This window comes from Triticum dicoccoides, chromosome 6A (genome assembly GCF_002162155.2).
Source record: "Triticum dicoccoides isolate Atlit2015 ecotype Zavitan chromosome 6A, WEW_v2.0, whole genome shotgun sequence".
Taxonomy (NCBI): Eukaryota; Viridiplantae; Streptophyta; class Magnoliopsida; order Poales; family Poaceae; genus Triticum; species Triticum dicoccoides.
Window position 1 is genome coordinate 27,580,312 of NC_041390.1, and position 24,776 is coordinate 27,605,087.

At 46.3% G+C, this 24,776-nt stretch overlaps 1 pseudogene; it reads left to right on the forward strand.

Moving 5' to 3' along the window:
• Positions 1 to 11,093: 11,093 nt before the first annotated feature.
• On the forward strand, positions 11,094 to 12,161 carry LOC119314216 (annotated as a pseudogene).
• Positions 12,162 to 24,776: the final 12,615 nt, after the last annotated feature.

Below are 24,776 nucleotides of genomic sequence, written 5' to 3' on the forward strand. Positions count from 1 at the left end.
CCGCACCGAGAAACTCATGCACGCCCTTAATGTACTCGGAGGTGTGTCTGTCACTGTACATCCATTGCCGGTTCATCTGCGTGCATTATATATAATTAAGTGTCCAAATTAATAGAAGTTCATCATCACATTAAAACCAAAGTACAGACATAGTTCTCATCTAACAACATATAGCTCTCCAGAGCATCTAATTAATTAAACCATACATTGAAACTATGTAAAACATTTCAATGCGAAAACAAATGCGATCATAATCGCAACCAAGGTAACAATTGATCCAACGGCATAATGATACCAAGCCTCAGTATGAACGGCATATTTTCTAATCTTTCTAATCTTCAAGCGCATTGCATCCATCTTGATCTTGTGATCATCGACGACATCCGCAACATGCAACTCCAATATCATCTTCTCCTCCTCAATTTTTTATTTTTTCCTTCAACAAATAGTTTTCTTCTTCAACTAAATTTAACCTCTCGACAATAGGGTCGGTTGGCATTTCCAATTCACATACATCCTACATAAATAAAATCTATGTCACGTTGGTCGGCATAATTTTCATAAACAATAAATGAACCAATAGTTATAAAGATAATATATATACCACATTCGAATCATAGACAGGACGAGGGCCGACGAGGGCGGATACCAAAACCATCGCACTATATAAGATGCAATAATAAAAGTAAGAAAATAATACAAGTATTTATGTAATCATACAAGTAAGAATATTTTTCCTTTCAGAAAGAAGATAAGAACAAGAGGCTCACCACGATGGTGCCGGCGATGAGCTCGGCGCGGGTGATCGACGGCAGTGAAGACGGGGACGGGGCTTGACGGACCGCTAAACCTAGTCAAATATTGAGGAAAATGGAGCTTGGAGGTCGAGCTTGGAGAGGAGAAAGCTTAAGTAGTGTAGCTCGGGCATTCCATCGAACACCTTGTGTGCATAGGAGGTGAGCTAGAGCACCACCAAGCCCTCTCCCCCTCGGCCAGAAAAAAACAGAGTAGTGTGCTTTGCTCTTATGCAAGGGGGTATATATAGGCACCTCATTGGTCCCGGTTGGTGGGATGAACCAGGACTAATGGTCCCGGTTCAAGCCACCAACCGGGACCAATGGTGGTGGGCCAGGAGCAAGGCCCATTGGTCTCGGTTCGTCCCACCAACCGGGACCAAAAGGTCCAGATGAACCGGGACCAATGGCCCACGTGGCCCGACCGGCCCCCTGGGCTCACGAACTGGGTCCAATGCCCCCATTGGTCCCGGTTCTGGACTGAACCGGGACTAATGGGCTGACCCAGCCTGGACCGTTGCCCCCTTTTCTACTAGTGCTTCCAAGTGCGTCTGCCCGTTGGCCACCCACGCCGGGTCCTTCAAGTGCGACTTCCACCGCACCAACTCCCAGGGCCACGGCCACGGCCAGGGCCAGGGAAGCCGCCCTTCTTCGCCCCCTTCACCGGCCGCGGCAAACATCGGCCTCGAGAATCAAAAACGCTCGACAACGGAGAGGGAAGGGAAGATCATATACATGTCATAAGAAAGGGAGTTTATTTACTGCTCCCTCGATGTATTGTTTCCTTTATTTGGAGATTGATTACCATCCGTGAGTTAAGGTGAGGTTAATGTGATTGAGCGATTTTTCTGAAAATGAAATATTTGTTTTCTAAGTAATGTGATTGAGTGATTTAAGGTAAGGTTAATTAATTTAGATTTGATCTTTAGAGATTGTTCGTGATTGATTCTACATTACTAAATAACTTGCGCCAGTATGAAAAGTTCTGATCTGTTTAGATTTCTTTCGTTGTGTGAGAGGGTGACGCGAAAATAAACCGATGAAGTGGGGGAGGGGACGAAAAAAATCTACCAAAAAAACCAGCGAAGGTGGGAGTAGGTACAAAAAAAACAATGGGAAGTGGGAAAAAAACCTGAAAGCGAGACTACCAACTATTCCATTAGGAGTAGAGATATATGTTGGTGCTTTCAGTTGTAAGGGGGTGAGGTGGTACTATTGAATAAGAAAAGTAAACGTATCAATTACACATGCATTGATATGGCTTAGTTGGTAAGTGTGTATGGTATGGTCTAAGAGATCGTGAGATTAATTCCTGACGCAAGTAAATTTATTTTTTTGCCAAAATATCCGACAAGGCCCACCTTGGTCCATGCGGGGATGCACAAAATAAGCTATGTGCGGCCCATGCGGGGAATTTTGGTTACGCACGGCCCATACATATGGTGATCCAGCCGTACGTGACCAAATAGGATGGACGGACGGACGAAAACGGACAAAAATTAGGGACTAACCAATTAGTACCACCTCGCGTATATGTTTTATATTTAAACTGAAAGCGTAAATTTTCATGAAAAGAAATGTACTGTGACGGTGAACCCGACAAAGTCAATCCGTGCTTTATTATTAGGGAAAGATATACTAATTGGAGGCACCTTTCGAGCGTCTATGTTAATCCACGTCATTAAGATTAATATAGCCGTTTGATATTAAATTTAATGGTTAAGATATGCTAGAAGACTAGGCCTTATTATAGAAGAAAACAACATGTACGTAGGATACAAAAAAAAAACTCACGTAAAGAAAAATCAATTCTCACCACATAGATGAAACTAATTAAACTTGCACATGCAAAAAAAGTCCTAAGCTCCCACGTCCATGAAAGATTAGACATGCACATAAAAAAAAGACTCCTAAATGCCCACGCCCAGGTTCCAAGAAAAAGTACGTGCCTACTCCTTGCAAAAAGAGGACGGGCAAAACTAAAAAATATGAATATAATCATCTTAATCTCTTCCTAATAATAAAACACGGATTGACTTTGTCGGGTTCATCGTCACAATACACTTCTTCCTGTAAGCTTACGCTTCCACTTTGAATTTAAAACATATAGATGAGGTGATACTAAAAAACTGTTTATTGGTCGCGTACGTCAATTAGTATAAGTCGCTTTTTTAAGTCCCTCCGGCTCGCTAGACTGGGCCGTGTTGATCGTTCGCGTGATGACTGAACTGGGCCTGGTCAAAAAGAAAAAAAACGATGCAAAAAATAATTCCACTGAGCTTCGAACCCACGACGAAGGCCCTCAGTCCCAAAGGAGAACGCCAATTAGACGACCTATTTTGTTCTGCAAAGTTGTGTCCCTGTAGATATAGTAGTCCCACATCGCTTCTTTGCACTGTATCTTATCGATTTTTATACATCGGCGGACTTGTCGTAGCAGAAGTTAGCTGGAAGAGGGAGCAAGGAATAAAGAACGAACGCAGGAGGAATTTGGCCAGAAGAAACAAGGTCGGGGAGCGTGAGGTTTATGGTGAATATTCAGAGAACGGCAGCTGCATTGTTCGAATTTAGCCTATTTTTGGACATGTCTTTTCCGGGGATTCGACACCATGTTTTGTGCGCGAATGGTTTTATTAGGGTTTTTGACTGTTCCAAGTTAGAAGAGGCCAGAGTTTTCTCTGGTTCTTCAGTGGCCTGAAGCAACCATGCTTACGCTTTTTTTTTCAACCAGTCATTGCCCATTTTCATTAATTTCTTAAAGAAAATACATCAACCGTCCTTGCAGAAAGAACGAGGCAATATTCAGAGAACGGCAGCTGCATTGTTCTAATTTAGCCTATCTTTGGACATGTCTTTTCCGGGGATTTGACACCATGTTTTGTGCGCGAATGGTTTTATTAGGGTTTTTGACTGTTCCAAGTCAGAAGAGGCCAGAGTTTTCTCTGGTTCTTCAGTGGCCTGAAGCAACCATGCTTACGCTTTTTTTTTTCAACCATTCATTGCCCATTTTCATTAATTTCTTAAAGAAAATACATCAACCGTCCTTGCAGAAAGAACGAGGCAGCTTCACAGCTGGAAATCAAGAGTGCGGTGTCCAGTTTTACGGGGAAAAGAATTCTATGAGACCATGTCTCACGCGAGACCCATCCTGATGAATGCCACGTGTCATCCATCAGAACGGGTCTCACCTGCTAACCGTGAGACCTGATCTCATATAAATTTTTTTCGTTTTACGGGGAAGCATCATCAGAAATCTAGCAAATCATTCGCATGATTCTCTCACATACAGTACAGATCCTTCGGATCGCCACATCACAGCTGGGCTTCATTGCTTTGGGTGTCTAATTAAGGGCTTGTTCGGTTAATCCTCTCCCCAAGAGGATTGGAGGGGATTGGCAAGGATTGGTTCGTATTTTGACTTCTAAGAGGTTTAAGTCCTCCTCAAACCCCTTCAATACACTCGGATTCACACGCAACCAAACAAGGCCTAAACGGGATCCACATCTGAACTATTAAGCAGCAAATGATAGTGTGCGTGAAACAGGTAGGCAATGTCAATGAGGACAAACTGTGATGATATCGTTTGAAAACTCAGCTGTCGTCGGTAGTGTTTGGCATGGACAGATAGATCCTGTTGATTGTCTAACGAAAGCCAACGGTGATGTCAAACTAGACTATTTTAACATAGTCAGTAAGACAAAAATGGGAAACATATGTATATATGACTACCGAGAACACGACATCCATTGTATCTCGATTAAGCATCTTCAAATATTATTCCTGTCATGATATTGACAACATTATTAGTTTGTACTTGAATGAATAGTCAAGGAACTTTTGAGTGTTCCAAGTTAAACATCCAAATTTGTGTCGCATTTCAGTATGGGAGGCGCGTATGACTCTAAAGTTTTACCGAATTTGAGTAATACGGGTCAACTATTTGCAAAAATAAAATAAAACGTGTTATCTAGCATATGTTTTTACCGTGTTAACACATTCACAATTATTCCATTTTAAAAAAAGGTACCTAGGTGGTAAATGAACTACAAACCTTGCTCGACATATATCGAGAAATATGTATTGACATACACAACAGAGAAAATAAATCAAAATACATTGCGCAGAACATTGACAATAAATTAGTTGGTGAAATTAGACAATTTAGTTGGTGAACTTAGAAAATTGTTACATAAGGCTCCAACTTAAGTTCTCAGCAGTTGGATCAGTTATTTTTTTTGAGGACCATGGAAATACTGAAACCATGGTTGATACAAACTCCCCTCTCACACCTAAACTTTGAGCTAGATATTTCCTTTTAGTGAGTTTAGCTACTAATTTTAAAGGGCTTCGCTAAATCTCAGTCAATTGAGATTTAATGTAGTCTCAATCACCTTTCCAAGCCGTTGGATACATGCACACTAAGATTATGTGCTAGGAAACTTTTCTTTGTTATTGTGAGGTGGAACGGAAAGAGATGTGTGTGTGCCTTTCTGGACTATTCGAAGTGTGCGTGTTTTTTCGAGGAAAGAGCCTACAATCTACACGAGAAGCTTGTGTTTGGGCCAAGTCCAAACATAATATAATTTGACAAACCAAACAACCAACATTTTCTAAAACCGAAATCAACATAGCAAAAACATGTTTGCTTTCGAATATTAATAAATAACTGTATATAAATAATCCCACTTCAATGCACCACTCCTCTCACATCCGGTGATAGTGTGATGTTCATTGAGGCAACATCGAAGGACATGAATGTAGTTTCATTAATCTTTTTCCGAATTGTGTACACCAAAAATTGTATCATCATTCACGACGGTGGCAAAAATGAAAAGTGGCAACATGAACGAGTCACTGAAAACATGCGAAGACTTTCTCCTTCCGGTGCAATGCACGACACATTAAATGATGCATACAAAGGTTAAAGGGAACCTTCTTTTGAGAAACAAAGACAAACACAGACTCACAAACACGTACATACATGAACACCTAGAGAGACTGAGCGGACAGGTCTTGAGATTGATGAACACACCACAAGTGTCTCGCTTCGACGCGAACGTCACCATGCACTGAAAAAATATTTCACCTTTGTGAAACATGAAATTAAGCGTCAAAGTTAGGTTTTAATTCTTGCTCTACTGGGTATCACCGCCATGCAAACCATCCAATCAGAGATTGGTTCTCAGGGTTAAAATGAAAGTAACCAATACATTTATTTGATATGAAAAAATGAACCCTTCCAAACCAAGCAAACAACTATCTCTAAGAAATCGAACATAGTAACAATGCTTTGCATTCAAATGTTTTGAGAATTCTAAAAAACAACTTTTGGATTAGTTTTTAAACTCTCGGTTAGTATAGAACATTCCAATGTTTGTATGTCGCACTAAAAATAAATACAGCACTCTTTCACCCGGTGGTAGTGCTAAGCTAAAGGAGTGCCATCAAAGGACACCACTATGACTATCTTAACTCTACTCCATGATGCGGACACCAATAATCATTTTTATTTACCAACACGAAGGCGTGTTTTTTTTAAGATAGTGAGTGCTTCTAAATGTTCTTGGTTTCAAAAAATATATTCATGTTTTAAATATGTTTAAACTTTTTAAGAAATGCTGAAAATTCCCAAAAAATGGTTCCAATTAAAAACCAGTTATAATTGTTCAAAAAATCATTAAAAAAATCAAGAAATCGCTTGTTTATATAATGTTCGACTTCAAAACATATTCCAATTCTAATAAGAAACTAAAAAATAGTCGATTTCTTAAAAAATAAAGAAATATTTGTGTTGTCTTTCAAAAAGCAAAATATATAACCGATTCACATGCTATTCCATGCACAACTATTCTTCCAACAGATGTGGGAAGTTAGGTTGGTTCTTCATGTACACACTTCAAGCTCCGAACAAAAATTAGAGTTTAACATTATTACTCTGGTTTATCAGCCTTTGATACAAGAAATGGCACATGAAGCGCACTTTTATTTGCCCGTTGCAACGCACGGGCATTTGTACTAGTAAATATCAATTGAAGGAATATCATTCTGCAAAGGCAGATTCTTGAATAGGATTGTTTCACAACTGCATCCATTAATTTTAAAGTTTACTATCTAATATGATGCTAGATAGATAAAGCCTCAATTAAGTATAACATTGTGTTTGTTGGTTAAGTTAGGAGCACTTATTAATGTACTAAAAGAGAAATATATATTATATATGGTTTGAGTACCACTAGTAGAAAACAGGGCTTTGGTCCAGGTCGGGTCAGGCCATTAGTCCCGGTTCGTGAGCCCAGGGCGGCGGCCGGGCCACGTGGGCCATTGGTACCGGTTCATCTGGACCTTTTGGTCCCGGTTGGTGGGATGAACCGGGACCAATAGGCCTCGCTCCTGGCCCACCACTGTTGGTCCCGGATGGAGGCTTGAACCGGGACCAAAGGCTCCCCTTTAGTCCCGGCGCATGTCACCAACCGGGACCAATGAGGTGCCTATATATACCCATCGCTCGCGAGCAGAGCACCCCAGTGCTCTATTTTTCTCTAGCCGAGGGGGAGAGGGCTTTGTGGTGCTCTAGCTCACCTCCTATGCACATGAGGTGTTCGATGGAATGCCCGAGCCACACTACTTAAGATTTCTCCTCTCGACGCTCGACCTCCAAGCTCCATTTTCCTCGAGATTTGTCTAGATTTAGCGGTCCGTCACGCCCCGTCCCCGTCTTCACCGCCGTCGATCACCCGTGCCGATCTCATCACCGACACCACCGTGGTGAGCCTCTTGTTCTTATCTTCTTTCTGAAAGGAAAAATATTCTTACTTGTATGTTTAGATAGATACTTGTATCATTTTCTTACTTTTATTATTGCATCTTATATAGTGCGATGGTTTTGGTATCCGCCCACGTCGGCCCGAGTCCTGTCTATGATTCGGATGTGGTATGTATATTATCTTTATAACTATTGGTTCATTTATTGTTTATGAAAATTATGCCGACCAACATGACATAGATTTTATTTATCTAGGATGTATGTGAATCGGAAATGCCAACCAACCCTATTGTCGAGAGGTTAAATTTAGTTGAAGAAGAAAACAATTTGTTGAAGGAAAAAATAAAAAAAATTAAGGAGGAGAAGATGATATTGGAGTTGCATGTTGCGGATGTCATCGATGATCACAAGATCAAGATGGATGCAATGCGCTTGAAGATTAGAAAGATTAGAAAATATGCCATTCATTGTTACCTTGGTTGCGATTATGATCGCATTTGTTTTCGCATTGAAATGTTTTACATAGTTTCAATGTATGGTTTAATTAATTAGATGCTCTGGAAAGCTATATGTTGTTAGATGAGAACTATGTATGCACTTTGGTTTTAATGTGATGATGAACTTCTATTAATTTGGACACTTAATTATATATAATGCACGCAGATGAACCGGCAATGGATGTACGGTGACAGACACACCCGCGAGTACATTAAGGGCATGCATGAGTTTCTCGATGCGGCTGAGGCAAACAAGCAAAATGGTTTTATGTGTTGTCCATGCACTGAATGTGGGAATACGAGGTCTTACTCTAACCGGAAAATCCTTCACTCCCACCTGCTTTACAAGGGTTTCGTGCCACACTATAATGTTTGGACGAGGCACGGAGAAAGAGGGGTTATGATGGAAGACGGCGAAGAAGAAGACTACGATGACAACTATGTGCCCCCTGAATACGGTGATGCTGCAACGGGGGGAGCTGGTGAAGATCAAGAGGAACCAGACGATGTGCCCAATGATGCTGCAACGGGTGAAGCTGCTGAAGATCAAGAGGAACCAGACGATGTGCTCGATGATGATGATCTCCACCGGGTCATTGTCGATGCAAGGACGCAATGGGAAAGTCAAAAGGAGAAGCTGAAGTTCGATTGCATGTTAGAGGATCACAAAAAAGGGTTATACCCCAATTGCGAAGATGGCAACACAAAGCTCGGTATCGTACTGGAATTGCTGCAGTGGAAGGCAGAGAATGCTGTGGCTGACAAAGGATTTGAGAAGCTACTGAAAATATTGAAGAAGAAGCTTCCAAAGGATAACGAATTGCCCGATAGTACATACGCAGCAAAGAAGGTCGTATGCCCTCTAAGATTGGAGGTGGAGAAGATACATGCATGCCCTAATGACTGCATCCTCTACCGCGGTGCATACAAGGATCTGAACGCATGCCCGGTATGCGGTGCATTGCGGTATAAGATCAGACGAGATGACCCTGGTGATGTTGATGGCGAGCCCCCCAGGAAGAGGGTTCCTTGGAAGGTGATGTGGTATGCTCCTATAATACCACGGTTGAAACGTTTGTTCAGAAACGAAGAACATGCCCAGTTGATGCGATGGCACAGTGAGAACCGAAAGAAAGATGGGAAGTTGAGAGCACCCGCTGACAGGTCACAGTGGAGAAAAATCGAGAGAAAGTACTGGGATGAGTTTGCAAAGGACCCAAGGAATGTATGGTTTGCTTTAAGCGCGGTTGGCATTAATCCTTTCGGGGAGCAGAGCAGGAATCACAACACCTGGCCCATGACTCTATGTATGTATAACCTTCCTCCTTGGATGTGCATGAAGCGGAAGTTCATTATGATGCCAGTTCTCATCCAAGGCCCTAAGCAACCCGGCAACGAAATTGATGTGTACCTAAGGACATTAGTTGAAGAACTTTTACAGCCATGGAATGAAAACAGTGTACGTACGTGGGATGAGCACAGATAGGAGGAATTTAACCTTAAGGCGTTGCTGTTCGTGACCATCAACGATTGGCCCGCTCTCAGTAACCTTTCAGGACAGACAAACAAAGGATACCACGCATGCACGCACTGTTTAGATGACATTGAAAGTATATACCTGGACAAATGCAGGAAGAATGTGTACCTGGGCCATCGTTGATTTCTTCCGACCAACCATCAATGTCGAAAGAAAGGCAAGCATTTCAAAGGCGAGGCAGATCACCGGAAGAAGCCCGCCATGCGCACCGGTGATCACGTGCTTGCTATGGTCAATGATTTACACTACGTAATCTTTGGAAAGGGTCCCGGTGGACTAGCTGTTCCGAATGACGCTGAGGGACACGCACCCATGTGGAAGAAGAAATCTATATTTTGGGACCTACCCTATTGGAAAGACCTAGAGGTCCGCTCCTCAATCAACGTGATGCACGCGACGAAGAACCTTTGCGTGAACCTGCTAGGCTTCTTGGGCGTGTATGGGAAGACAAAAGATACACCTGAGGCACGGGAGGACCTGCAACGTTTGCACGAACGGCATGCCTCCGAAGCAGTATAAAGGTCCTGCCAGCTACGCTCTTACGAAAGAAGAGAAAGAAATCTTCTTTGAATGCCTGCTCAGTATGAAGGTCACGACTGGCTTCTCGTCGAATATAAAGGGAATAATAAATATGCCAGAGAAAAAGTTTCAGAACCTAAAGTCTCATGACTGCCACGTGATTATGACACAACTGCTTCCGGTTGCATTGAGGGGGCTTCTACCGAAAAACGTCTGATTAGCCATTGTGAAGCTACGTGCATTCCTCAATGCAATCTCTCAGAAGGTGATCGATCCAGAAATCGTACCAAGGCTAAGGAGTGATGTTTCGAGCTGGTGTTCCCACCATCCTTCTTCAATATCATGACGCATGTTCTAGTTAATAAATATGTACCCATATAATAGCTAGGCCGTGTAGTTGCACGGGTAGATGACTAGTGAGTACAATCTTGTTTGTGAGCAAGTCAAGATTATCTAGTTTACACGTAACAACTTGTAGAACATTACAAAATTTATGCTTGCTAATAACTTCTAGAACACTACAACACTTGACATGTAAAAGGAATTTGATGAGTCATGGCCTACTAAAGCAAGTTACATTACTACTCTTATCTATCTTAACAGACCACACGAGATTACAAACTAAGTACCGTGACAACCATGCTTATCAAATTTATGCGTAACAATTTGCGGAAAGTTACAAACTTAGTTTCAGAAAAATAGGCAATCTAGATTAGTGTTTGAGCTGTAAAGTGAATAAGATGAGTCATGCGTGTTGTCACACCTTTTTGGTGGTGGAATGATAGTGCAACAACAAGGAACTTTAATGACCAGTCCAAGAATACACTTGTAAGTAGTGCCACCAAACAGAACATACCAAATTATGATTTTGAGTAGAATCCAAGCATTTTCCAGACGAGCAAATGCCAATTGTGAAAGAGATCATTCCATGGCAGCTATAAATAGCCCCATAGCATGACGATCATCCTTCCTCATCCATCATTCTCATAAGTAGAGTGCATCATTTAAGCCAAGCAAGCTGTGGTCAATATAAATCCACCATGAAGACCTTTCTCATCCTTGCCCTCCTTGCTATCGTGGCGACCACCGCCACAACTGCATTTAGAATTCCAGTGCCACAATTGCAGCCACAAAATCCATCTTAGCAACAGCCACAATAGCAAGTTCCATTGGTACAACAACAACAATTTCTAGGGCAGCAACAACCATTTCCACCACAACAACCATATCCACAGCCGCAACCATTTCCATCACAACAACCATATCTGCAGCTGCAACCATTTCCGCAGCCGCAACTACCATATTCGCAGCCGCAACCATTTCGACCACAACAACCATATCCACAACCGCAACCATAGTATTTGCAACCACAATAACCAATTTCGCAGCAGCAGCAACAACAACAACAACAACAACAACAAATCCTTCAACAAATTTTGCAACAACAACTGATTCCATGCATGGATGTTGTATTGCAGCAACACAACATAGCGCATGGAAGACCACAAGTTTTGCAACAAAGTACTTACCAGCTATTGGAATTGTGTTTTCAGCACCTATGACAGATCCCTGAGCAGTCGCAGTGCCAAGCCATCCACAATGTTGTCCATGCTATTATTCTGCATCAACAACAAAAGCAACAACAACAACAACAACCATCGAGCCAGGTCTCCTTCCAATAGCCTCAGCAACAATATCCATCAGGCCAGGGCTCCTTCCGGCCATCTCAGCAAAACCCACAGGCCCAGGGTTCTGTCCAGCCTCAACAACTGCCCAGTTCGAGGAAATAAGGAACCTAGCGCTACAGACGCTACCTGCAATGTGCAATGTCTACATCCCTCCATATTGCACCATCGCGCCATTTGGCATATTCGGTACTAACTGAGAAGAAAATAACTCTAGTACTAGATATATGAAACACCGTTTTCTTAGTCCATGGTTTGGTCATTGTAGCGGTGAAAAAATAAAATGACATGCACTACCATGTAAAAACTCGAACTATACTAGTTCAAACTTGGGAATAAAAGACAAACACAGGTCTTGTCTACATATTTATGTTGCATTTATCTAAAGATAACAAAATGAGTCTAAAATTAGAATTAAATTGAAGTATTTTCTTGGACTTTCAAATTGAGTATTATTAAAGTAGTAAGGACTATCCTCATCCTTGGCTTGCCCCTGATCAATTATTTCCAGAGAAGCATTCAATTCATCAATCAATTACATTGATTTTTGTGGGTGGTACTTCTCCTCAACATCAGTATATTCACCGTGGCTACTCCAAATCGGCAAGAATGAGGTACCGGTGCTCTGGAGCAGTGCCAACTAATTGCTTCTCATGTGAAGGGGTGCGGGTGCGGGAGAGGTATTTCTGGTGGGCCAAGGGAGTAAGAAGCCACCGTTGGAGTGGTACAGACGCCCGTAAAGCCCCATAGTTTCTTTTTGGTTTTCAGGAAAATGCACATCCATACCGGCCTGGGGAGTATATAGGACTGTATTGGATGGAAAACCATGTCCGGATGGTTGCGAGCGGTCTGAGGGTTAACTTTTGTAACGCCCGGTTAGTAATGCTATAGCAATTCCCTGCTAATGATGTCACGTCACCAAGATTACTGTTGTTAACCTCACAATGATTCAATCCCATTCAAATTCAAATTTAAAATAAAGGCAAACATCAAAAGTTTTCAAACTTTAAAACTAAAATCTTTGAGAGGTAACAAATAATGCATAAGTAATTATGGTGAGAAACCACACTTTAATAAAATGTTTAAATACTCTAAAATGAAAAAAAACAGTGGCTTAAACTATTATTTAAATGCTTTTAAAATAGTAAAAATGTTCTAACTAAATTAATTGGTTACCAACCTTTTGGTGGCAGTGGTATATTTAGTAGAACTAATTTAGATGCTAATTATATGATTTAGAAAATTAGGGTCAATTGAAAAATAGGATAAAACAAAGAAGGAAAGACAAAACAAATAAAAGCAAAAGGGGGCAACCCCTCACTGGTCCTTGGCCTAGCTGGCCACTAGGCTAGCTAGGTCGGCCCCACCGCCTCCCTTAACCCCCTGTCGGTGTCAAAACCGGTGGATGGTAACATGAGTAGATCTACCACGAGATCAGAGAGGCTGAACCCTAGAGGCTAGCCTATGGTATGATTGTATGTGTCCTACGGACTAAAACCCTCCGGTTTATATAGACACCGGAGAGGGTTAGGGTTACACAAGGTCGGTTATAAAGGAGGAGATATCCATATCCGTATTGCCTAGCTTGCCTTCCACGCCAAGTAGAGTCCCATCCGGACACGGGACGAAGTCTTCAATCTTGTATCTTCATAGTCCAACAGTCCTGCAAAAGGATATAGTCCGGCTGTCCGGAGACCCCCTAATCCAGGACTCCCTCAGTAGCCCCTGAACCAGGCTTCAATGACGATGAGTCCGGCGCGCAGTATTGTCTTCGACATTGCAAGGCGGGTTCCTCCTCCGAATGCATCATAGAAGAATTTGAATACGAGGATAGTGTCGGACCCTGCAACATAAGTTCCACATAATTCCGTAGAGAGAATAATATTTTCACAAATCTAATTTGCTGACTTGTTTTGACAGTACGACATTATGTTATGGCCCGGTGATTATTCAAACCGTTTCCTTTAACTAGCCCCGCACATAACGCGAGGCAGTTTTTCGACACGTCTTGTCAAAGCAGAGATCTTGTCCCCTTATTACGGGATTCTCATCAATACGGGCATGGGTAATCCAACCGCGCCATCGATTACGGCGCTTGGGGATGAGCTATTTTTACCAGGCAAGTGGGGACGCTTAGTTTCGTCCGCCCATATAAAGGGATAAGGATTCACCTTTCTATCCACGCCTTTTTCCTCCTTTGCTCATCCGTTTCTGCACACTCGAGCTCTAGTGCCCAAGTCCGCATTTCCCACCTCAACCTTCTCCAACCATGTCCGGAGCGGGAGGCAGGTGGATGGTATCCTCCGTCACGGATGGAGACATCAAGAAGCTGAGGAGAGCCGGATACCTGCCCGATGACATCGCGCACCGGCTCCCAGATGAGGGGCAGCTCATCCCCTCCCCAGGCTCCATGAGAGGGTAGTGGTCCTCACCCATTTCCTCCATGGACTGGGATTCCCTCTCCACCCATTTGTCCGGGGGCTGATGTTCCATTACGACCTGGATTTCCACGATCTGGCCCCGAACTTCATCCTCAACATCTCGGCGTTTATCGTTGTGTGCGAGGCCTTCCTCCGCATCAAGCCCCACTTCGGCTTATGGTTGAAGACCTTCAATGTCAAGCCGAAGGTTGTGGGCGACCGCCAGGCGGAGTGCGGAGGCGCCATGGTGGGCAAGATGCCCAACGTAACATGGCTCGAGGGCTCTTTTGTGGAAAGCATAAAGGGGTGGCAATCGGGTGGTTCTACATCACCGAGCCGCGCGACCCTGCATGGGCAGTGGCCCCGAGTTCCGATCTGGCATCCCCATGCGGCTCACCTCCTGGAAAGAGAAGGGCCTGTCCTGGGGAAGTTCGGAAGAGCTGACCGGACTCCAAACATGTATTCAAAACATGGTGAACAAGAAGCTCAAACTCGTCAACGTGGTCCAGGTCATGCTCCACCGCCGGATCCTCCCGTGCCAATAATGGGAGTTCAACTTGTGGGAGTTCGACCCAGCGCAGCACCGAACTCTGAACAGGCTCTTCGACACAACTCACGAAGATGGCTGGAGGGTGCTGTTCAAAATCACCGAGGTCCCCCCTCCCATTACTGAGGATCATGGATTCAGCGTGAAGCGTCAAGCCAGTGCGGCAGGCTGCTTTACCTTTCATAGGCTACTTATTTTTTATAGATTGACTCCATGCGGGATCTAAACTCCCGTACCTTTGAGAGGACTGGCAGGAGACGGCCGGACAGATCGACTGTCCGGCTCCTATGCCCGAAGGCCCAGCAGACGCTCTTCTGGCGAAGATGCTAACTTTGGCTCCTTATACGGTGCCGGAGAAGACCAAGAAGGACAAGGGAACACGAAAGAGTTCCCGACGCCAGGCGTCGTCAGACTCACCGTCCGATGACTCTACGGCGCACTCCTCCCCCGAAGACGAGGAAGAGGAAGAAGACGCTCCCTCTCCGTCTGGGGGAGATAAGGAAAGGAAGGCCGCCCCAACTAGGGGGGCCGAAGGGTCCAAGAAGGGAAGGACTCTCCTTCCGGATAGTTGCACCGCCGCCGACGAAGGCGAAGACAAGGGGTTACCCAGGGCCAAGCCCCTGGGGAGATCATAAGTATTCGGATACCAGAGTAACTCATAGCATTCCTTTGTCGCACTGCTTTCCCTAACATCGAACATAATTATGCAGGTCGCCACGAGCCAGTATCGATGTATCATCGGACAGTTCCCTGGGCTCGTCGGACATGGATAGCGATCCAGTCCCGACCGCCACTTACCCTCATCCTGCTGACGACGCCGAGGTGCTGTCTCAAGAGGCACCGGGTCGATGGGAGACAGTCCTGGAGGCGCCTCAAGGCGACCTTCCGGACTCCGGGAGCCGAGGGGACGGGGCCCATAAGAGCTCCGAGTTCGGCACTCAGCCGAACACCGTGCCGGAACCTCCAGTGGTTCCGGGCTCGGGCAGGCAGCCTCCTTCTAAGAGGGGCAAGACGCCTATGCCGGTGACCTCTATCTATCCAGAGGCACCGGACAATCTGTTGGAAGCGCTTCAGAGCGCTACCATCGACGAGGAGCACCGCACTATCATGAGTGCGGTGATCCAGAAAGTTTAGTCCGCCAAGAGCGGATTGACTGAAGCATGTGCCAGCCTTCTAACAGGCTTTGAGGTAAGTGTTTTAAAATATAGGAAAAATACTACCGCATAGATAGTCCCCTGATGCTTTGTTCGGTGTTCAAAAAGAAAAGACGAACAGAGGATCAAATAATATCGCAGGACTCTAATATAAGTATGTCAATATGCGTATGCAGGCCTCACTGCTGGCGTCCGCCACACTGACTGCAGAGGTTGCCCTACTAAAGCAGAACCTCAAGGGGTCCAGGAGAGAGCTTGGCCTTGTCAAGAGGCAGCTCGAGGAGAACAAGGGTAAGTAATACCCTGTCTATAGATATGTATATATAAAAGAAGAAGCGATTGCAAAATGACAGGATCATCGTATATTCGCCAGGGGCCACAACCGAGGTGGCGACCCTGAATCAAGCGCTAACCAAGGCCGAAGATAATGCGGCCAAGGAGCGCACCAAGCGAGAGAAGAATGAGGTTCGGGTGGGCGAGATGAGCAAGAGCTCTAGGCAGTCGTGGCGAAGCATGAGGCATTGGAGCTTGACTGAAAGACGCGGGAGTCTGAGCTTGCTGCGGCCCTCGAGAGCGCAAAAAGTGCCAAGGCCGAAGCCCAAAGGGATCTCCAGGAGATCGACGCAATGAAGAAGATAGCGGCGGGTAAGGCTTTCTATATGCAAAGAAAGCATGTAAAAAGTAAATTATCGATTACTTACTCGAATCCGGAGCTCTCCAGGAGCATTCGCAGATTTGCCCCGCAGCTTGTCTGATGCCGCACAGTTTTACCAGGCCGAGGATGGAAGCTCAACGGAGAAGCTGTTCTAGTATCAGTATGCTGAGGCCGGACACCCGGTGCCAATGAGCGACCAGCTGAAGCAGCTGGTCGAGCTACATAAGGCGGCCGATCAGGCCATGAAGGGCTTTATAGTCCGGCTGTGGCCTGGCGACGCCCTTCCGAACAGCTTCTTCGGCCTGGTGAGGCGGCTTGTGGATGCCTGCCCACGGCTGGAGGTCGTCAAGCGATCTATCTGCATTGAGGGTGCACGCCGGGCTTTCGCCCGTGTGAAATTGCAGTGGGTCAAGCTAGACGCCGTGAAGCTGATCAAGGAGGGGCCGCCGGAGGACAAGGAGCACCGCCACCCCGAGATGTACTACGAGGGTGTTCTGCCGGGTGCCCGTCTCATAGCGGACGAGTGTTCAAAAGATGTAATATTTGAGTGAGACTTGCTCGTTTTATCCTGTATTTAAGAAAACTTGTTTCATATGCACTATGCAACGCTTGTTTGAATTTAAAATATTACCTTCTGTTTGGCCGTTTATCAATCTAAGATATGGCTAGTCCTCGGCTTCTGCCCCCATGCCATGAGTGCTGGGGTCTTCGGGATAAACCTGAGCACTCTTCTTCCCATATTTGGGTCCTTGGAGGGAGGTGCTCAGCACAACGAACAAGGAAACCAGACTAATAATGCTTTATCACTCTCACTTAGCCATAGAATTCTATAATTTTAAATTTTGGCGAAGCCCCTGGTATTCGGAAGGCCGAATTCGGGGCGCGATACACGTGTTTAAGCCGGACAGGGCCGGCCCCTCGCCCTAAGCGGCATAAGTCTTTAGGGACTCGATAACCTCGCCGAACAGCGACCAGTCTCTCCCCTTATCATGACAGTCAGTTTTAGCTTTCTCTACTGAGGTGCTGAACCCAGCAGAACCGGGGCACAATCGCAGTAGTTCTCCTAGCGCTACCTTAGCCGATAGAGTGGAACGTAAGGTAACAAAACATAGGAGCCGGGCAAACCCAACATTTGACCAAAGACATGATTCGGAGCTGATGCATATAATGCTATAAGTTTGGGGTGCCGCACTTGTGAAAGTGTTCGGACTTTTCACACCGTATTGTGGGGTACGTAAGCCCCTGGTGTATTGGCCGTACCAAAGTGTACGGTTGCAAGGCGTCATTAATGAACACACACACACACACACACACACACACACACACACACACACACACACACACACACACACATATATATATATATATATATAACAAGAGTGCAATAATAGTCGTAATGTCATGCATTGTTTATTCAAAAAATTGCGTTAAAGTAGGGTGATACAGATAGTGTGATAAGCAAAGAGTAGGACTATGTCCCTTCCCAGGGCAAGCTGAGGAATGATATTAAATCAAATATTTCGCTCGTTACTGTAATCCACCTAGGAATTCCGTGGTGTGACGTAGCTGTCTGCCTCCTTGGTTGCTGCATCGTGTGTTTGGCAATAGTGCTGCCGGACAGTGTTTCCAGAGATTAATGTCCTGAAAAAAGAGAAAAATAACCAAACGGGAAGCCCCTAGTGCGGTTTAAGCCGCGTCTTGGGGCGTGCCGCAGTTGTGCCCCCTCCCCACCTGTGCCCATGGTATTTTTAATGCGTAATTATGTACGCGTGGCATGAGTTTCGTCATTGGGCTGGGATTGGGGTGGCCGCCGTATTGCTACGCGAGCTCAGATCGCGCCAGGCGGTCTATTTGCCGATTGCTCCGAGCGCGCTTGAAGGTGTCCGGGCTTTGAAGCGCCGGACTGGTTGATTGCCTTGAGAGGCTGCTTTGCGCTTCTGCTGCGAGGGCCGTGGTGTGCTCCCTTGTTCGGAGAGAGCGCTCTGTGTTTCCATTGACTGTAATAACTCCGCGAGGTCCTGACATCTTGAGCTTGAGGTATGCATAGTGCGGTACCGCATTGAATCTAGCAAATGCAGTTCGCCCGAGTGGTAACCACTGCGAAAGGGACTATATCGAAGATTAGCTCTTCACTTCGGAAGTTATCCGGGGGATCCAAAGACCACTTCCAGTGTAATTGAGCCTGTGCAATGGGCCTCTACACCTGGAATGACTCCTTTAAAGGTCGTTTTTGTGGGTTTGATCCTTGAGGGGTATATACCCATTTTGCGCACTGTGTCCTGATAAAGCAGGTTCAGGCTGCTGCCGCCATCCATAAGGAATCGAGTGAGGTGAAATCCATCAATGATTGGGTCTAGGACTAGTGCGGCAAATCCTCCATGACGGATACTAGTGGGGTGGTCCCTACGATCGAAGGTGATCTGACAGGAGGACCAAGGGTTGAACTTTGGGGTGACTGGCTCCAACGCATATACGTCTCTTAGGGATGTGGGTTGCGTATATCATGTTCACCGTCCGCAGTTGCGGGGGAAACCTCTTCTGTCCTCCGGTGTGCAGCTGCCGGGGCTCCTCCTCGTCATTGCTATGCGGCCCCTTGTCCTTGTTTTCGGCAATTAACTTGCCGGCCTGCTTGAACACCCAACAATCCCTGTTGGTGTGGTTGGCTGGCTTGTCTGGGGTGCCGTGTATTTGAAACGAGCGATCGAGTATACGGTCCAAGCTGGACGGACCTGGCGTACTTTGTTTGAATGGCTTTTTCCGCTGACCGGGTTTAGAGCCTTTGAATCCGGCATTGACTGTCGTATCCTCGTATTTTCGCTGTTAATGCGGCGCTTATGTTTGTTGCGACGTGACCTGCTATTGCCATCCTTGGTATCGGAGGTACCATGGTTCTTTGATATGTTATTACAACGGGCCAGCCAACTATCTTCTCCCGCGCAAAAGCGGGTCATGAGCGTCGTGAGAGCTGCCATAGATTTTGGCTTTTCCTGACCAAGGTGCCGGGCTAGCCACTCGTCTCGGATGTTGTGTCTGAAAGCTGCTAAGGCCTCTACATCCGGACAGTCGACGATTTGATTTTTCTTTGTGAGGAACCGAGTCCAGAATTGCCTAGCCGACTCTTCTGGCTGCTGAATTATGTGGCTCAAGTCATCGGCGTCTAGTGGTCGCACATAAGTGCCCTGAAAGTTGTCGAGGAATGTGGCTTCCAGATCTTCCCAACAGCTAATGGAGTCCGCTGGAAAGCTGTTAAGCCAATGCCGCACTGGTCCTTTGAGCTTTAGTGGAAGATATTTGATGGCGTGTAAGTCATCACCGCGGGCCATGTGGATGTGGAGGAGAAAATCCTTGATCGATACTGCCGGATCTGTTGTGCCGTTGTATGATTCAATATTTACAGGTTTGAAACCTTCTGGGAATTGATGATCCATTACTTCGTCTGTGAAGCATAAGGGGTGTGCGGCGCCTCTGTAGTGGGCTATATCGCGACGCAGCTCGAATGGGTCTTGCCCGCTGTGTTCGGCCCGGCCGGATTTGCTTTTACTGTATCCGGTGTGACGTTTATCGTCTCGCAGAGTTGTGCGCCCTCGTGATCCGTAGATCGATCTTGCATGCTTTGCTTTGTCCTCCAATTTATCTCGCAGGTCTGGCGTATCTCCCCATGCCTTTTTATTTGAATGGCGTCGGGGTGGAGGCTGAGTTTTTGGCTGGAATGCCTCTCTATCGCGGCCACGAGGTGGCCGATCAGGGCAGTAACCTGCACTTTGGGTAATTCTTGGAGGGGCACTCGAGTTTATATTCCTCGGCCGCGAGGACTTCAGTCCATCTGTTAGTTACCAGATCTTGATCAGCTTGAAGCTGCTGCTGCTTTTTCTTCAGGCTATTTTCCGTGGCCATAAGCCGGTGCTTGAAGCGCTCTTGTTCGATGGGATCCTCTGGTACAGCGAATTCATCGTCGCTGAGGCTTGCCTCGTCTTCGGAGGCGGGCATGTAATTGTCATCCTCCTCCTCTCCGTCTGCCGCTCTTTCAGGAGGGCTGGCTCCTCCATCCTCCGGCTCTAAATCTTGCTGGAGGGGATTGTTGTTGTCTTCGGCACTATCCGGAGTGTTATTATCTCATGTGCCGGTATCACCACTTTTGCTTTGGCGGGACTTAGAGCGGCGCCGCTGACGTCGGCGCTTGGGTTGCTTCTTGGAGAGGTCATCCTCCGTTATCTCGTCGCCATTGCCTTCTTTGGGTGTATCCACCATGTATATGTCGTATGAGGAGGTGGCTTTCGAGTGCCCTATGGGCGCTGGTTCATGTTCGTCTCCTACATCGTCGTCCATACCATCGATGTCTTCGGAGTCGAAGCGAGCAAGTGGGTGGTGGGTGGGCATCGAATTTCTTCGTCGTCCGCATCCCAATCCTGTTGGCCATAGTCCGGCCAGGGCTCTCTTGACAAAGAGAGAGACTTTAGTGAATTCAGAATGTCACCGAAGGCCGAGTGCTGAAAGATATCCGCGGCGGTGAATTCCATGATCGGCGCCCAGTCGGATTCGATTGGCAGGGGCGCGGACGGTTCGGAGTGCGGAAAAGAGTCTGGCACCTTGGAGTCACGGGCTTCGCAGAGGATTAGGCTGGTGTTCGACTCGATCGCCGTTGAGACTGCAGCCCCTGAGGCGGTGTCTAGCCACCCGTCCTCGACTGGCGCAGTTGGCTCCGAGCTAAGAGTCGGAGCTGATGCGGGCGCGGCCTCTGGGGTACTGTTCGGCGATAGAGCTAGGTCATACCCATCGCGACAGTGCAGCGCGCCCAGCTATGGCTTGAATCCGTTGAAGATCAAGTCTCCGAGGATGTCGGCCGTGTAGTTCAAACTTCCAAATCTGACCTGATGGCCAGGGGTGTAGCTTTCAATCTGCTCCAGATGGCCAAGCGAATTAGCCCGTAGTGCAAAGCCACCGAACACGAAGATCTGTCCGGGGAGAAAGGTCTTACCCTGGACCGCATCGTTGTTCATGATCGGAGGAGCCATCGGGCCTAAAGGTGACGACACAGAGGAACTCTCAATGAAAGCACCAATGTCGGTGTCAAATCCCGTGGATCTCGGGTATGGGGTCCCGAACTGTGCGTCTAGGCCGGATGGTAACAGGAGGCAGGGGACACAATGTTTTACCCAGGTTCGGGCCCTCTTGATGGACGTAAAACCCTACGTCCTACTTGATTAATATTTATGATATGGGTAGTACAAGAGTAGATCTACCACGAGATCAGAGAGGCTAAACCCTAGAAGCTAGCCTATGGTATGATTGTATGTGTCTTACGGACTAAAACCCTCCGGTTTATATAGACACCGGAGAGGGTTAGAGTTACACAAGGTCGGTTATAAAGGAGGAGATATCCATATCCGTATTGCCTAGCTTGCCTTCCACGCCAAGTAGAGTCCCATCCGGACACGGGACTAAGTCTTCAATCTTGTATCTTCATAGTCCAACAGTCCTCCAAAAGGATATAGTCCGGCTGTCCGGAGACCCCCTAATCCAGGACTCCCTCACCCCCACTCCCTATCGAACCCTAGCCCAATCGCCCCACCTCCCCCACACCCCCTTGCCGGCCTCCCCACCTCTTGATCCCATCTGGATCTGGGAGGGGATCGCCCCCATCGACCCCGTCGCCGTCACCGGATCGCCCGTCGGCGTCGCCAGGCCTCCTCCCCGCCGCCCGTCTCCGGCTCGCCTCCCCTCTCGCTCCTCTTTCCTGACCCGATCAGGATCGTGAACGAGCAATGAGCCCGACGCCCCACCTTCCTCGGCGCCATCACCGTGCGCCACCACCACCGCCTGAAGACCTCGCCGTCGCTGACCTTGTGTCGCCTCCTGGTATCCCTTCCCGACTCGCGTCCTCAAGCTAGGCCGACCCCCTTCTCGGCAACGCTGTGAGACGCCCCCTGTTTCCCTCCTCTTTCCACTGCGTTCACGACGTCGCCTGCCATGCCCCTCGCCGCGCGCACGCCCACCATCGCGCCAGCTGCCGCTCCGTGCATGACCCTAGCCACGCCCGCGCCATGATCCCCTTTTCCGCCCTGCCTTCCCGCACTCGCCGCGGTCCTGATGCTCCCCCGCGCCCTCTTTCGGGGGCCCCAGCTGCCCCTGTCCCGCTGCTCGCCGCCGCGCCTCGCCACCGCTCTACTGCTACGTTACTACTGCGCTGCGGCCGCCGCCTCTTCCCGCTGATCCGCTAGCGCCGAAGCTCCCAGTTGGCTCTGCCACTGCTCACATTTAACCGCCGGCCTAAATGGCCTAACCTCCCGGCAAATGAACCCCCAGTAACCCACTAACACTGGGACCCACATCCCCTAATTAACCATTTAATAAATTAAAACTCTTAAATTAACATTAGTGTATGACATGTGCGTCCCCTGTTAATTAATAATTAACATTAGTGTGTGACATGTGCGTACCCTGTTAAATAAACTGATTTAATTAAAATCTATTAACTTCGAGTCTATGACATATCACTACTTGGGAAAATCCTAGCAGTAGCATGGGTATTTTGCCTATCAGTTGCGCGGGATACCGCTCTACTGATAAGGGACTACAGCTAACATGTAGCAGTAATGCGTGTCATCCAACGCTACTTCTGTACATGGCTAGCAGTAGCGAGCTTTAGTGCAAAGCGCTGCTGCTAATATCTGCAGCGCTTTTCAGCACGAAGTGATACTGGTAAGGGACCTCTACTACTAACTTTATTCCCCTCGCTACTGCTAGTTTTATTAGTTTCTGTTTTTTTTCTGCATATTTCTTTTGTATTTGAACAGGCTTTATACAATAATATTTAGCGTATCATACACATACAAATGTAATCATAGCATATACATACAAATAGTCTCATCAAATCATGTCATCATCATAATCATCATCCATCACAAAGTGGTCTCTCGTCATCATCTCTAAAATAGCGATACAAGTCTCGATTACTTGCAACCACATTGTCATCCATCTAAACAATGATATACGCGAGAAGAGATATCACTATGAGTGAGAGCGGAACTATGCAGTACATGAGTTTGTATCCCTCTCTCGCATTAGCGTGAACCTAAACTAACTACTAGTTGTCGCTCGGAAACCAGAAACCGGTACACCTGGGCCTGACACTCCGTCCACTCATCATATACTCCTGGCGTAGCACTTCTTCGCCATCGATGATCTATGCACCTGCATCGTCACATGAGTCGATGATATGCAAACATACATAGTTGAGCAATAGAAATAGACAGACTTGGCAAAAATAGAAGCAACATATCATAAGCATAAATAACAAAGTTCATCATACCCAAAATGCCCTAACTAGAGTGACCTTCGCTAGTCGAGGAGGACGGTTTAATTACATCACAAATAATGTTTCATCTTGCATAACTCAAAGTGCCGTCATACAGAAAGTATGAACTAAACGGACACATTATCATATGTCGACAATCACTCCAACATGTCGTGCCATCGATCCAAGTCAAGGAGATAGTCCCCGAGCTTAGTGAAAGGCTTCAGGTCGAGACGTTGGGCGGCTACGCGTGTTCGGACGTCTTCCCTCGACATTTGTCCGTCTTAATAGAACATCCCTGTTTTTTCGACGACCTCCCTCATGATGATTTGGGCAAGTTCGCACTGGAAGTGATAGAACTCATCTTGAAGTCGATGATCCTCGATACCTCCTAAGTTCTTTGCCCATTGCAGAATATGGGCATCGCCGAATCTAGGTGTCATACAAAGGTTCTGGTGATCCCGTATGTACTCCATCATGTGGTGTAGGACATAGATGAAGGAAATATGCCCTAGAGGCAATAATAAAGTTATTATTTATTTCCTTATATCATGATAAATGTTTATTATTCATGCTAGAATTGTATTAACCGAAAACATAATACATGTGTGAATACATAGACAAACAAAGTGTCACTAGTATGCCTCTACTTGACTAGCTCGTTAATCAAAGATGGTTATGTTTCCTAACCATGAACAATGAGTTGTTATTTGATTAACGGGATCACATCATTAAGTGAATGATCTGATTGACATGACCCATTCCATTAGCTTAGCACCCGATCGTTTAGTATGTTGCTATTGCTTTCTTCATGACTTATACATGTTCCTATAACTATGAGATTATGCAACTCCCGTTTACCGGAGGAACACTTTGGGTGCTACCAAACGTCACAACGTAACTGGGTGATT